At 42.4% G+C, this 13,256-nt stretch overlaps 1 protein-coding gene and 1 long non-coding RNA gene across 5 annotated transcripts in view; one reads left to right on the top strand and one right to left on the bottom strand.

Moving 5' to 3' along the window:
- Positions 1-9,102: 9,102 nt before the first annotated feature.
- On the bottom strand, positions 9,103-10,082 carry LOC114797227 (uncharacterized). The gene is made up of 2 exons (XR_003750827.1): positions 9,849-10,082; positions 9,103-9,741 (listed from the first exon to the last, which is right to left on the bottom strand). It is a non-coding gene; the product is annotated as an uncharacterized LOC114797227 (long non-coding RNA).
- Positions 9,358-13,256, top strand: part of LOC114797226 (B-cell CLL/lymphoma 9 protein-like) — a 32,531-nt gene continuing 28,632 nt past the window's right edge. For 3 of the 4 annotated variants that reach the window (XM_028991975.1, XM_028991976.1, XM_028991973.1), the window contains exon 1: positions 9,358-9,521. The gene's annotated coding sequence lies outside the window, so the exon portion shown is untranslated. Of the gene's footprint in view, positions 9,522-10,183; positions 10,434-13,256 lie in introns of those variants that run through there. The other variant, XM_028991974.1, reaches the window with a different exon arrangement.

Raw genomic sequence — 13,256 nt, 5'->3', positions numbered from 1 at the left:
ATGTTTCTACAGCTTACAGGGAGTGCAGAATTATTAGGCAAATGAGTATTTTGTCCACATCATCCTCTTCATGCATGTTGTCTTACTCCAAGCTGTATAGGCTCGAAAGCCTACTACCAATTAAGCATATTAGGTGATGTGCATCTCTGTAATGAGAAGGGGTGTGGTCTAATGACATCAACACCCTATATCAGATGTGCATAATTATTAGGCAACTTCCTTTCCTTTGGCAAAATGAGTCAAAAGAAGGACTTGACAGGCTCAGAAAAGTCAAAAATAGTGAGATATCTTGCAGAGGGATGCAGCACTCTTAAAATTGCAAAGCTTCTGAAACGTGATCATCGAACAATCAAGCGTTTCATTCAAAATAGTCAACAGGGTCGCAAGAAGCGTGTGGAAAAACCAAGGCGCAAAATAAATGCCCATGAACTGAGAAAAGTCAAGCGTGCAGCTGCCAAGATGCCACTTGCCACCAGTTTGGCCATATTTCAGAGCTGCAACATCACTGGAGTGCCCAAAAGCACAAGGTGTGCAATACTCAGAGACATGGCCATGGTAAGAAAGGCTGAAAGACGACCACCACTGAACAAGACACACAAGTTGAAACGTCAAGACTGATTTTTCTAAGGTTTTATGGACTGATGAAATGAGAGTGAGTCTTGATGGGCCAGATAGATGGGCCCGTGGCTGGATTGGTAAAGGGCAGAGAGCTCCAGTCTGACTCAGACGCCAGCAAGGTGGAGGTGGAGTACTGGTTTGGGCTGGTATCATCAAAGATGAGCTTGTGGGGCCTTTTCAGGTTGAGGATGGAGTCAAGCTCAACTCCCAGTCCTACTGCCAGTTTCTAGAAGACACCTTCTTCAAGCAGTGGTACAGGAAGAAGTCTGCATCCTTCAAGAAAAACCTGATTTTCATGCAGGACAATGCTCCATCACACGCGTCCAAGTACTCCACAGCGTGGCTGGCAAGAAAGGGTATAAAAGAAGAAAAACTAATGACATGGCCTCCTTGTTGACCTGATCTGAACCCCATTGAGAGACTATGGTCCATCATCAAATGTGAGATTTACAAGGAGGGAAAACAGTACACCTCTCTGAACAGTGTCTGGGAGGCTGTGGTTGCTGCTGCACGCAATGTTGATGGTGAACAGATCAAAACACTGACAGAATTCATGGATGGCAGGCTTTTGAGTGTCCTTGCAAAGAAAGGTGGCTATATTGGTCGCTGATTTGTTTTTGTTTTGTTTTTGAATGTCAGAAATGTATATTTGTGAATGTGGAGATGTTATATTGGTTTCACTGGTAAAAATAAATAATTGAAATGGGTATATATTTGTTTTTTGTTAAGTTGCCTAATAATTATGCACAGTAATAGTCACCTGCATACACAGATATCCCCCTAAAATAGCTAAAAATAAAAACAAACTAAAAACTACTTCCAAAAATATTCAGCTTTGAGTTTTTTAGGTTCATTGAGAACATGGTTGTTGTTAAATAATAAAATTATTCCTCAAAAATACAACTTGCCTAATAATTCTGCACTCCCTGTATTTGGAGTCCACCTGTTTTTTTCTGCTGCTTTGAAGATCCCAAATGAGCACAGTGGCCTCCATCATCCGTAAGTGGAAGAAGTCCAAAACAACCAGGATTCTTCCTTGAGCTGGCCAGCCACCTAAACTGAGTAATCGGAGGGAACGGCCTTCGGGAGGTGAACAAGAACCTGATGGTCACTCTGTCAGAGCTCCAGAGGTCTTCTGTGGACAAAGGAGAACCTTCTAGAAGGACAACCACCTCTGCAACAATTTGCCAATCAGGCCTGTACGGTAAAAAAAATATTTAATCCATTTTAGAATAGGGCCGCAACATAACAAAATGTGGAAAAAGTTACATGCTGTGAATCATTTCTGGATGCGCAGTAGAATCAAAGCACACAATGAAGCGTGTCCTCTGCAATTAACCATCACCCTTGGTGAGCAGTGGGCAGCCATGACAGGCAGTGTGAGGACTGTGCTTTGCTCAAGGGGACCTCAGTGGCACCTTGATGGCTCAGGATTTGAATGTGCAATATGCATTTTAATTGGTTGAGCGCAATCGTGGGATAGACAATATTATAATGATGTGTCTAATGGATTTCAACAAAAATTTAGACACACCTACACTATTGATACATCTAATATAGGAAATGTAACTAAAAAGAGAAAATTGTGATTAGAAAGGTATTTGCTCCACATACAGTACAGGCCAAAAGTTTGGACACACCTTCTCATTCAATGTGTTTTCTTTATTTTCATGACCATTTACATTGGTAGATTCTCACTTAAGGCATCAAAACTATAAATGAACATTATGTACACAAAAAAAGGTGAAATAACTGAAAACATGTTTTGTATTCTAGTTTCTTTGCTCTGATTACTGCTTTACATACTCTTGGCATTCTCTCGATGAGCTTCAAGAGGTCGTCACCTGAAATGCTTTTCCAACAGTCTTGAAGGAGTTCCCAGAGGTGTTTAGCACTTGTTGGCCCCTTTGCCTTCACTCTGTGGTCCAACTCACAACAAACCATCTCGATTGGGTTCAGGTCTCCACTTTTTGTTAAGTACATAACTCCACATGTGTTCATTCATTGTTTTGATGCCTTCAGTGAAAATCTAAATGGTCATGAAAATAAAGAAAACACATTGAATGAGAAGGTGTCCAAACTTTTGGCCTGTACTGTATGCCCGCACATATGTTTTGACATCTAAAATGGATGGCTAGCCAGACTCTTTTTGTACAACTGTGGTATGGAGAAAATAAAGGCAGGCTGTTGTATGAAACACACTACCGCCTGAGTGTAAACGTGTAGTGGTGTGATGCCAATCATACAGCGGTTTCATCTAAATACTTTTTTATATTGAAGTCATTTGAAATGATTGGACATGCTGGTTTGAGTATGTGTGTGGTAGGGAGGGTATATGAAAGAGAGTATATGCCCTTATATGTAATCTAATAGAATGGCCATTTAAAGTACTTCTGTCTCCTGCCTGAATTCTACACATTCTTGCCTGTCTGGATATGAGTTAACCGTGCTTTATATAATTATGTGTGCTCTCTCTCTCTCTCACACACACACACACACACACCAACACATGCACACACAGTTCCTGTCATGAGGTCTTGGATTTAAGGGTACTGTAGCTAAAAGGCTAAATTATTGACTATGCTTAAATACACTCTATAGACATGCTTACAGTCAATACAGTGTTGCATTTTAATATACTCTGTTGTACACAAGGTCAGTATTTCACAAGTCACAATTACAAGTGTAAACGTGCACTTACGAGAATAGACATGCATTCGACAAGCATAGGTCACATACAGAAATGATTAGAGGACACTTGTGAAAAGAAGTTTTAATTTAGAACTGGAACATTTGAAAAGTAGATTTTTAGAACTGGAACATTTAGAATGCCCTGTGCAGAAATGTGTATTGTTAAATTCTGATGTTTTAAAATAAATAACACATTTGAAAAAATGTGAAAAAAAAAAAAATGTTCTCATTGCAAAGTGCAGTTGCATTAAGATTTTGTCTTTTGATTGGTAATTTGTTATACAGAAATCATAGCTAATGCAGCAAACCAAGTGGGTATAAATGCAGACACAACTTGCTGACTACTGGAACACAGTGCTACCGGACACTCCTCCCACACACACACATATACACACACACTCATGTCAAAGAAGCACGAATGGAAAATACAGTGAGCAAAGTTCCGGATATACCAAGACAGAAATGGAGAGTAGATGGAAAGGAGGAGGCAAAGGGAGAAAATGAAGGAACGGGAGCAACGGAGAATCAGGCCTCCTTTGGAGGGAAAGAATGTGTGGAGATTGGTGGAGGAATGTGGAATGACTCCCTGGGGAAGAGGGGCTGAGGTCTGGAAGTAAACATCACCACTGTGTGTGTATGTGTGTGTGTGTGTGTGTGTGTGTGTGTCTGGGAGGGAGGGACTGTCTGTGCATATGGATGTGTTAAATACAATGTGCCGCTGAAACAGGGAGAGTGTGTGTTTAATGCATGTGCGCATTGTCATAAATGATCAAATGTCAGGAGAGGGCTGAACAAAGAACCACAGAGTGTGTAATAAATGCCTAATAGAAATGGAATGGGGGAACATCATGGTTTGTGTGTTATCATCCCAGACAAATCATACAGTTCTTCCTGACTGTGTGTGGGGTGGGATTGTGTGTCAGGGAATGGCTTCACATTACCTTTGGTTCTAAATATTTATCAGTTGCTCAGCATATCCACAGCAAAACCATGCATTATATATAACCATAGTTATAAATAAACATATGGAAGCATGAAAATACTAACACAGGACTAATACTCATAAATAAGGGTGATATAACACTCACATGCACACTCACATCACAGTGTGTATTTGCATCGAGTCCCTCATTTGATTAGTGGCTTGCACGGCATTTACAAGTATTTGCTCGTGTTGCATCATGCCAGGGAACAGCCATGGTCTCACTCATCATCATTTATAATGCATTTATAGAGATGCCACAATAGAAAAACACCAAACCACACATGCACACACACTCATATTAAGAGTACATGATCCCTTTCAGTCCGATATAAAATTTACATCTACAAGTTGGCTGTATAACTTGCGTAATTGAATTAATTTTAATTAGAAACCTGTGCCATGGTTTCTTGTATGCAAATGTGTTCTCTTTCATACTGGGATCTGACAATGGTTGGTGCATGTTCACAGTTTCAGTACTATCAGTGCAACAACAACAACAAAACTATATAAAAAAAAATAAAAACAAGTGTAAATTATTAGATTTATTTTTGTAAAAACCTTATACATTTTAGATTATTGCTGGAAAAAAAAAGACTGTGAACACTGTAAGTGTTTCATCACTCTTGTCTTCGGGACATGAATAAGGACTAGACTGAGATAAACGAGGTTGATTGTCAGGTAGATCATTGTCTTATGGTTCTGGAGGTTGAAGCATGCTTGGCTGTACTGGTCCAGCATCTGTTTTTCAGCTCATAGTTCTAACTGACATTTGAGAAATGGGGCGTGGCTTCATCACCTTCATTGAGCATGTTCCCAGTTTCCCAGGAAAGAGAAAACTGCTCATATACTTAAACATATACTGCTCAAGGTCCCCTCCCTGCACGCTGCTCCCCGGGTGCCTTTCATGTCTGCCCACTGCTCACTGAGGGTGATGGGTGAAATGCAGAGGAGATATCGTTGCATGCACCAATGCCACAGACAGTCGCTGTTGATCCAAGTTCTAGCAGGCCAAGAAAAAAACAGGAGTGACATATGCAGAAGATTGTGCGAATGGTTACAAATCACATCCAGCAGATCACATCTAAAGACCTGCAAGAGCATCTTGCTGTAGATCGTGTATCTGTACACATGTGTGTCAGGGTGATGAGGAAGAAGCTCTTTCTAGACCAGATTTATTCTAGACCCATCATGCTGGTGGGGCTGGGTTTGGTTCAGGGACTGGGGTCGGATTAATTCAACCCAATATCAACTAATTCTTCTGGACAATATTCAAGCATCAGTCACACAATTGAAGTTAAGCAGAGGTTGGACATTTCAACAAAATGATAATCCAAAAATACAGTTCAAAATCAACAAAGGCTTTCATACAGAAGGAAAACTACAGTGTTCTGGAATGGCCATCACAGTCCCCTAAAATATCAACGTAAATCTATGGGATGATTTGAAGCAGGCTGTCCATCAAATGTAAGTGAACTTGAGAGATTTTGTATGACAAAATGATCAAATATACCTTCATCCAGAATCCAGACACTCAACAAAGGCTGTAGAAACACTGCTCCCCGGGTGCCTGTCATGGCTGCCCACTGCTCACTCAGGGTGATGGGTTAAATGCAGAGGACAAGTTTCCCTGTGTGCACCGTGTGCTGTGCTGCTGTGTATCACATGTGACAATCGCTTCACTTTATATCTTTATAACTTATAAGAAGACATCTAGAGCCTGTTTGTTTTGCAAAAGGGAGCCCAAATAAGTATTCATGTAAGTTCTCTGTTCTCAAATATCTATTTTTGTTATGATGCATACATTTTTTTTAACCCAATAAACTTAATATCACTAATCAAATACTAATGCTTCCGTAAGGCATGACCTATTATCATAAAACTAACATTCTTGGGCTGCTCCGGGTCAGCGTTCCAGAATTTTGTGTTTGGGTGATGTTGCCCTGATTACCCGATTGTGTGTGTCCCTGTTCATGTGTATTAATGTAACCTGGCATGTCATTGATGTTTTAATACTGTTTTGCATTTTGTGTATGAATCCCTTGCTTTGTTAGTTGTGCACTTCCCCTGCCCTGATTGATTCCTAGCACATTGAAAGCTCAGTCAATGATAAACAAAAATCCCCCAAATTAGGAGTTGTTCCTAGACTTTTTCATATGGTGTAAGTATGCTGGAGTACAGTTTGTGTTATCCAGTAATGTGGTATAATAGTTTGTTAAGGAAAGTTGGTGTTATAATACAGTTTTCTCCTTTTTCGTTGAAGCAGTTTTACCAGGTGGTATCTTTTGTCACACACAACTCACATTGCTACCAATATCCCAGAGTTCATTGTATGAGGCCCATATGAATGTGGAGACAGCATAAAAAGTGCAAGATGCCAGCAGCTCTGACTAATGTGCCCAAAGACTTGAGTCAGTTTTCACCAAGCAATGCACAACCAATGGCATTCTCAGTCTGACATTTAAATTGTGTTAATTGCTCCAAAGAGCATCTTAGAGCATTAAGCTGAACAATTGATATGGGTATACACATTTGATTTGTACATCTGTATCATCAAAACAAATGCTGATTGTGGAAACTATAGACACACACCACAGCAAGGAGTGGAAATTCTGTCTGCTCTTTGGCTGCGTTGATCAAGTATCCAGCAAAATAGATCCCCGTAGTGATCTTTGGCTGTACTTGCAGTAATACCATTGCCTGTAATTACGGTGCTGGGCTGAGCAGTAAAAGTTAAAAGCAATGACCTCACTGTCTCAGTATTTCCATGGTTACGTCCATTTGAATTATAGCATGCAGAAACACATGCAGAAATCTCAGAAACGGCCCAAAACCTCAGAAATGTTTAACAAAATTATACAAATTGTTTGATAATCTTCCCTCTCTTGCAAACCAGGGGGAATATAGCAATAAAGCCATTTGCTTGTTAGCACACACGTATTTGTAAATGAGAGGATAGAAGGGCATTGATAAACCTACAAACTGCGGGTACTGAAAATAAATGTATTCACATGCATTTGTTCAGTGAGGTGTCATGAGAGATTTTACAATTATTTAACATTATTCATGGACCCCCCCCCCCCCCCCCCCCCCCCCGTGTAAAAAATGGAACTTGCACATGTGTATTGTCTGATGTGCTGCCATAAAAGGGTATGAATTGTGAAAAGGTGAATGAATTGATGTAGATAAAAGATGAATGAAGGATTAATAGAGTACACAGGAAATGAGAGTAAGGCAGGACTGTTTCTCGTGTTTTTTCTAGACAACTCAAGGTCACATGTTTGAACATAAAAAAATGTCAACATGTACATTTATGTTGCCTTAAACGTCCATAAAGCATAAGCATGTTTCTGCAATATAAATTATATTTAAATTCACAAAGTACTGATGTCTTGTACAAATCCCCTGCAATTATTCATTAAAATGTGCATTATAGACTGGGCCTGCTGGTTTGAAAGAGTTACTTCTGGCACAGCAACTGTAAGAGCATGTTTTATCTACTAAGCGGTTAAATTATGCAGGTGATTGTGTAATTTGATAATAGATGAAGCCATGGCTGGTGTCTTATTGTATGTGCCACCGTACATGCACACTCAAAACTATGTTTTCACCATCCATCGAAACTCAGTTCAAGTTAAGCTTTGAGTAAGTATCCTCTCTTAAAATCCCTCCAGTGGAGATGCAGTTCAATTAATGAAGTTTCTTAACTAAGGCATGACAACATGTAAGGAGGGGAGGAGTCAGCACTCTTGTCTCGTCTGCAGCGTCCTGGCCGGATGTAGCCGGAAAACGGCTTTGTTGGAATGCCGGCCTGGAAATCCCTGCTGGTGTGCATGTCTCGGAGATGGGGAGTCTGGGAAATCTGCCAGTCTATTGTTACACTGCCACAGGCCCAACACACATGAACATTCAGATATGAATCAAGACTCACAAGAAACAAACTGATAAGTGTACTGGCTAATAGGCATTCCCAGGTAAAAGCTCAGAAACTGCGGTCCCAAAGGAAAAATACATATTTCTAAACACCTTTAACAGTCTGTTTGATTTACATAAATGTATTTATTTAAAAAATAAATGAATATATTTAGCGTTCATGGTTTGTCTGCGTGGGTCTGATTAAGAGGCAGGTTATTCCCCACCCATTGGGCTAAAGAGAGTGGTTTCGCAATGTGTTCTGATATCAATCATGGTGTGTTTGCATAATCCTTTCATCATTAGCATGATGAATCCTACCAACGACAACTGTTTACTACAGTCACCAGGCAACGAGTTTTGGTCAAGACTGTGTTTGGCGTTATGCTGGTTAGCCAAGTCAGCAGATGAATGGCGGCCCAAGTTAAAAATGGAAAACACCGACTGACACCGCCCTGAGTGCAGTTGACAAAGATTAAACACGAATTGTAACGTGGCCAACAAGATTGCAGATTTAGCCTTTGTGACTCCACTAAACCCCTACAGATATCAAAAACACTAAATAAATTACAATTGCAGTCATGTACAAAGACTGGGAATTGCTGGCCATGACAAATCTTTGTCAAAAACCAGTCTAAACCTGCATTACTTTCACTAGTCCAGGAGATAAAAAGCTACGCTGTCCTTTAGACAGCAGCATCATAGCTCAGCACAAGAAACACAATGTGACTCACTGGGCAGTTTCTAGCTGCTGTGTTCATCTCCCATGCACAAACGTGCACAAGAATTTACACTTTGTTATCAAGATTTTGTGTCTTGTGTTATGTAGGCTAGGTAATATGCATTATATGCATTCGACTTACATACCTAAAGCAGTTCAATGTACTACACACACTGGATGTTGGTATATATTTATTATTGTGTTTTGTTGTGCGCATACAAAGTGGAATTTGTGCACATCCCATACACTTTCGCTAATAAAACAAGTGGGGACGGGGACAAAAAAAAGTTATTTTATGTGATAAAATACGTGCGTCGGCGGTGTCACGGCCGACATTAAATCTGTCATTAACGCGCTCCCCGCCGCCGCATGGACCTGACCTAGAATCGCTACTCAGAATCCGGACGAGACCAACTGGGCGGCCGCGCGGGGGTGGGGGGGAGGAGGAAGAAGGAAATCTTGGCGATGGATGCCATCTAACAGGGCCGCTTCAATGATCGCGTCCGCGGGGGTGCTGCCGTGCCGTCGCCCGGCGGTGGTTCGGGTGCTGTCGTGGACTCGGGAGCCGGATCGGGTTTAAACGCGGACGCGCGTCAGGTGAGTTGCGTTTTCGGGCGGTTCGGGAGGGCGACGGGGTCGCGGCGCTCGGTGAGCGAATCCGCCTCCGTGACACCGCGCTCGCGTACCTCCGGCTGGCGCTACCCCTCCCGCGGCTCCGGTCCACTTTCTCCGGTCTCGGGAGGACCCGAGCGGATCTGCGCGGCCGCTGGAACGGATGTGTCGAAGGAATACGACCGCGGAGGAGACTCGCCTTTACCTTTCGGTGAAAAATAAAACAGGCTGAAAACAAGAAAAAAAAAAACCCACAATAATAATGCAGCCTGTCCGTAATTAAATAATATTCCCTCCTACGACGCGACCCACAGCCAGTAGCAGGCCTGCCGTAGCCGAGGTGTCGAGTCCCGCTGCTTGTTTTCATTTCCCGCTGATGGAGGCGACTCTCCGGGCGGAAACGGGCCGCCGAACGTGGCGCGGACGTGAACAATACCGCGCCGGCCGCCGGAGCCTCGGGTCGCTCCGGGGACTCTCCGCGGCGGACTTTTTGTCTGCGCGGCCGCCGGCCAGGAGCCTCCGACCCATCCCCCCTCCTCCTCAGAGGCTTCCTCGGAACAGGAACGACTTCTCTGGGTCGGGGAAGGAGAAAAGTTGGCCAAGTTTGGAGGTGCCCGCAGCTAATGGCAGCCAGTGACCCGCCGTGATTTTCCTTTTCTTCAGAAAACAGCTTAAACTTTGGAAACTTTTATCTTTATTTTCTGGATGTTTCCGCTTTTATTTTTAATACGAGAATCCGAAGACCACGTACGGATGGAAACTGTTGTTTTTTTCCACGTATTTAGTTACTTTCTGTTGCGAAACGGGCGCTGCTAGGAGCTAGAGGACCAAAAAAAAAAAAAAAAAGTCGAATTTCAGCGGAGCAGCTTCTGTTTTCGGCTTTTCGCGAACAGGCGGGTAAGTTTGAGAGGGGAGGGGGGAAGAAAGAAAGAAAGAAACTCGTGTCTTATTCGGGCCACTTTCTTTCTCCGTGGACCGGGGTGGAGGGGCTTTTTTTTTTTTATTACTGGCTGCCAGTTTCGCGGTGTCGGTGCGGGGCTGGGAGTTGGATGGAATGAATGAGAAATGGTCTAAATACCCCCCCCCCCTTGCTTACCTGGTCTGAAGAAGCGTTTTTTAAAGTAAAAGTAATGTGGCCTTTGAAGTGACAGACTTGCTGATAAAGTTGCTCGCCGCATGTTTAACAGGGATTTCCAGCCACCGGAGAAACTTTATTGCGGCTTATTTATCGCCTCGTCCGTTTGATCCGTCTTGTGCCCAAACAGCATTAACAAAAAGAAGCCCCACGTCTGAGAAATCTGGAGAAGCCGGGCGCCTGAATGGCCACTTTCGTCCGAGGCTCTTCGGTTTCAGCCGCTTTTGTCCAGGGCCCCCATTGATGTGCGCCTGCAGTCGTTTACGTTTACTACGGGGCCCGGATTCGGTTACAGGCCTGTGCGTTTGATGGCGCTTGCAAGTCCGGGCCCTGGGCCCCTCTCTTTTTTTTTTTTTTTCTCCCCCCCTTCTTCTCTCCGGCCTTCTCCGCGTCCCGCTATGAAAGAATCCCGGGCACAAAGCGGGCTGTGATCTGGCCGAGCGTTGTGCTTGTAGCGCGCATACCTGCGGGTCTCTCCGGGTTTGTACCGTCTCAGATAAGCCAGTTTGGAGTTAATGCATGGAGTGTTTGCCCTTTGCCGATGTCAGGTGACAACACGGGAACGTGGCCTAAAAACCCATTACAACGGTGGCAAAAAGGCTCCTCTCCCGCCTCCTGCGCCTCTGCGATTATAATATTAATCTTTTTCGTATTATTGTGCTACAGTTCTTGCATATTTTTTAAATGTAATTCTACCTTAATGGATTGTTCATGGTTTCATTTAACTGTTATAATGCCCTGATGCGTCTGGTCTATAATACATTAAAGTCTGTGCTGTGCTACAAGGCAATAGGGCAAATGGACCATACGTTAATTTTGAGGTTCGAGACACGGGTGACTGTAATGCGTTGCTTGCTGTACGTGACGTTGGCTCACTCTGTACTGATATGCTTGTCTGTGTCAGAGTAGAGTTTTATATGAAGTGATGAAAATGCGCAGGTCCTGTGTATAATGGTAAATGGTGAAGTTTCGTATTATTATTTTTATAATTTTTTTAAGGATTCCTAGCTGGAAGGATGTAATCTGCTGTGAACAAAAGGCTTTTGGTGTAACTTGTGCAGACAAACACCAGTCAGTTTCAGCCATCAACATCTTTGCGGCGTTCCCGGCTTCATTTGAGGAGTAAAGCGCTGAGAAATAATTTCAAATGATGGGTGCATTTGTTTCGCTTTGGAACATATGTGAATTAACGGAGATTGTGCAGAATTGTGTTCGTTATTGTTTTTTGCGTTTCATTATGCTCTGTGGTTTTATGTGTTGTTGTTTTTTTGGTCATCAGACTACACTAGCACAAGCATCAAATAATTTCAATGAAATGTTGTCAAGGCCACAGTTGCAGAACTTGTGTAACGGATCCTTGGTTTTTTCATTCATTCCAACATAACGAAGCGCTCAGCCTGTCCCATGGAAGGCGACAGCATATAAAATCGCTGTTGATGACATCACAAAAGTGTGGTTTGACTCGGGCTCTGGTTTTGGAACTGTTGCAGTGCCTGACAGCCGTTCACGTGAACCTGCATGAAAATAAAACATGATCGGGAGCCCATGCCCTAATCTACACTTACAGTTACATGCCGGTTCAATATACCTACAGTTTTAAAGTAAAAATGTGACCACATCTATGTGCACCTTGGCTCTTTGGAAACGCTTAATTCAACAATAGTATCAACTAAGCTTTTCTGTCATTTACTTTGGACGACACTTGATGATTGGGTAATGTTGCAGCTGAAAACAGTTCAGCTTCTGAGAGAGAGAAAAAAGTGGACCAATCACAAGTCACTAGTGAGATGAACGTTTGAGCACAGTGCAAACATTTACAAAATTATTTATATGTATCACACGCACACCGTACAGATCAAAAGTTTGGACACACCTTCTCATTCAATGTGTTTTCTTTATTTTCATGGTATTATTAACTATTAACTTTGGTAGATTCTCACTGAAGGCATCAGAACTACGAATGAACACATGTGGAGTTATGTACTTAACAAAAAGTGGAGACCTGACCTCCACAGTCACCGGACCTGAACACAATCGAGATGGTTTGGGGTGAGCTGGACCACAGAGTGAAGGCAAAGGGGCCAACAAGTGCTAAACACCTCTGGGAACTCCTTCAAGACTGTTGGAAAAGCATTTCAGGTGACGACCTCTTGAAGCTCATGGAGAGAATGCCAAGAGTGCGCAAAGCAGTAATCAGAGCAAAAGGTGAAACTAGAATATAAAACATGTTTTCAGATATTTCACCTTTTTTTGTTAAGTACATAACTCCACACGTGTTCATTCATAGTTTTGATGCCTTCAGTGAGAATCTACCAACGTAAATGGTCATGAAAATAAAGAAAACACATTGAATGAGAAGGTGTGTCCAAACTTTTGGCCTGTACTGTGTATATATATATATACACACACACACACACACACCATCATTAACAGCATGCCGCATCAGTTCACAACATGAAGTGAATTTGATGAGGATGACAGATTTTAGGTATTGGGTAACATGCCCAAGTCTCTGTGTATAATGCCTAGTACATGGAAAATTGTCCTAGACAAAACTGGCTCGTGATTGATTTATTGAAGTTACA

This window comes from Denticeps clupeoides, chromosome 9 (assembly GCF_900700375.1).
Source record: "Denticeps clupeoides chromosome 9, fDenClu1.1, whole genome shotgun sequence".
NCBI lineage: Eukaryota > Metazoa > Chordata > Actinopteri > Clupeiformes > Denticipitidae > Denticeps > Denticeps clupeoides.
This window is presented reverse-complemented; position numbering and strand designations above follow the sequence as displayed.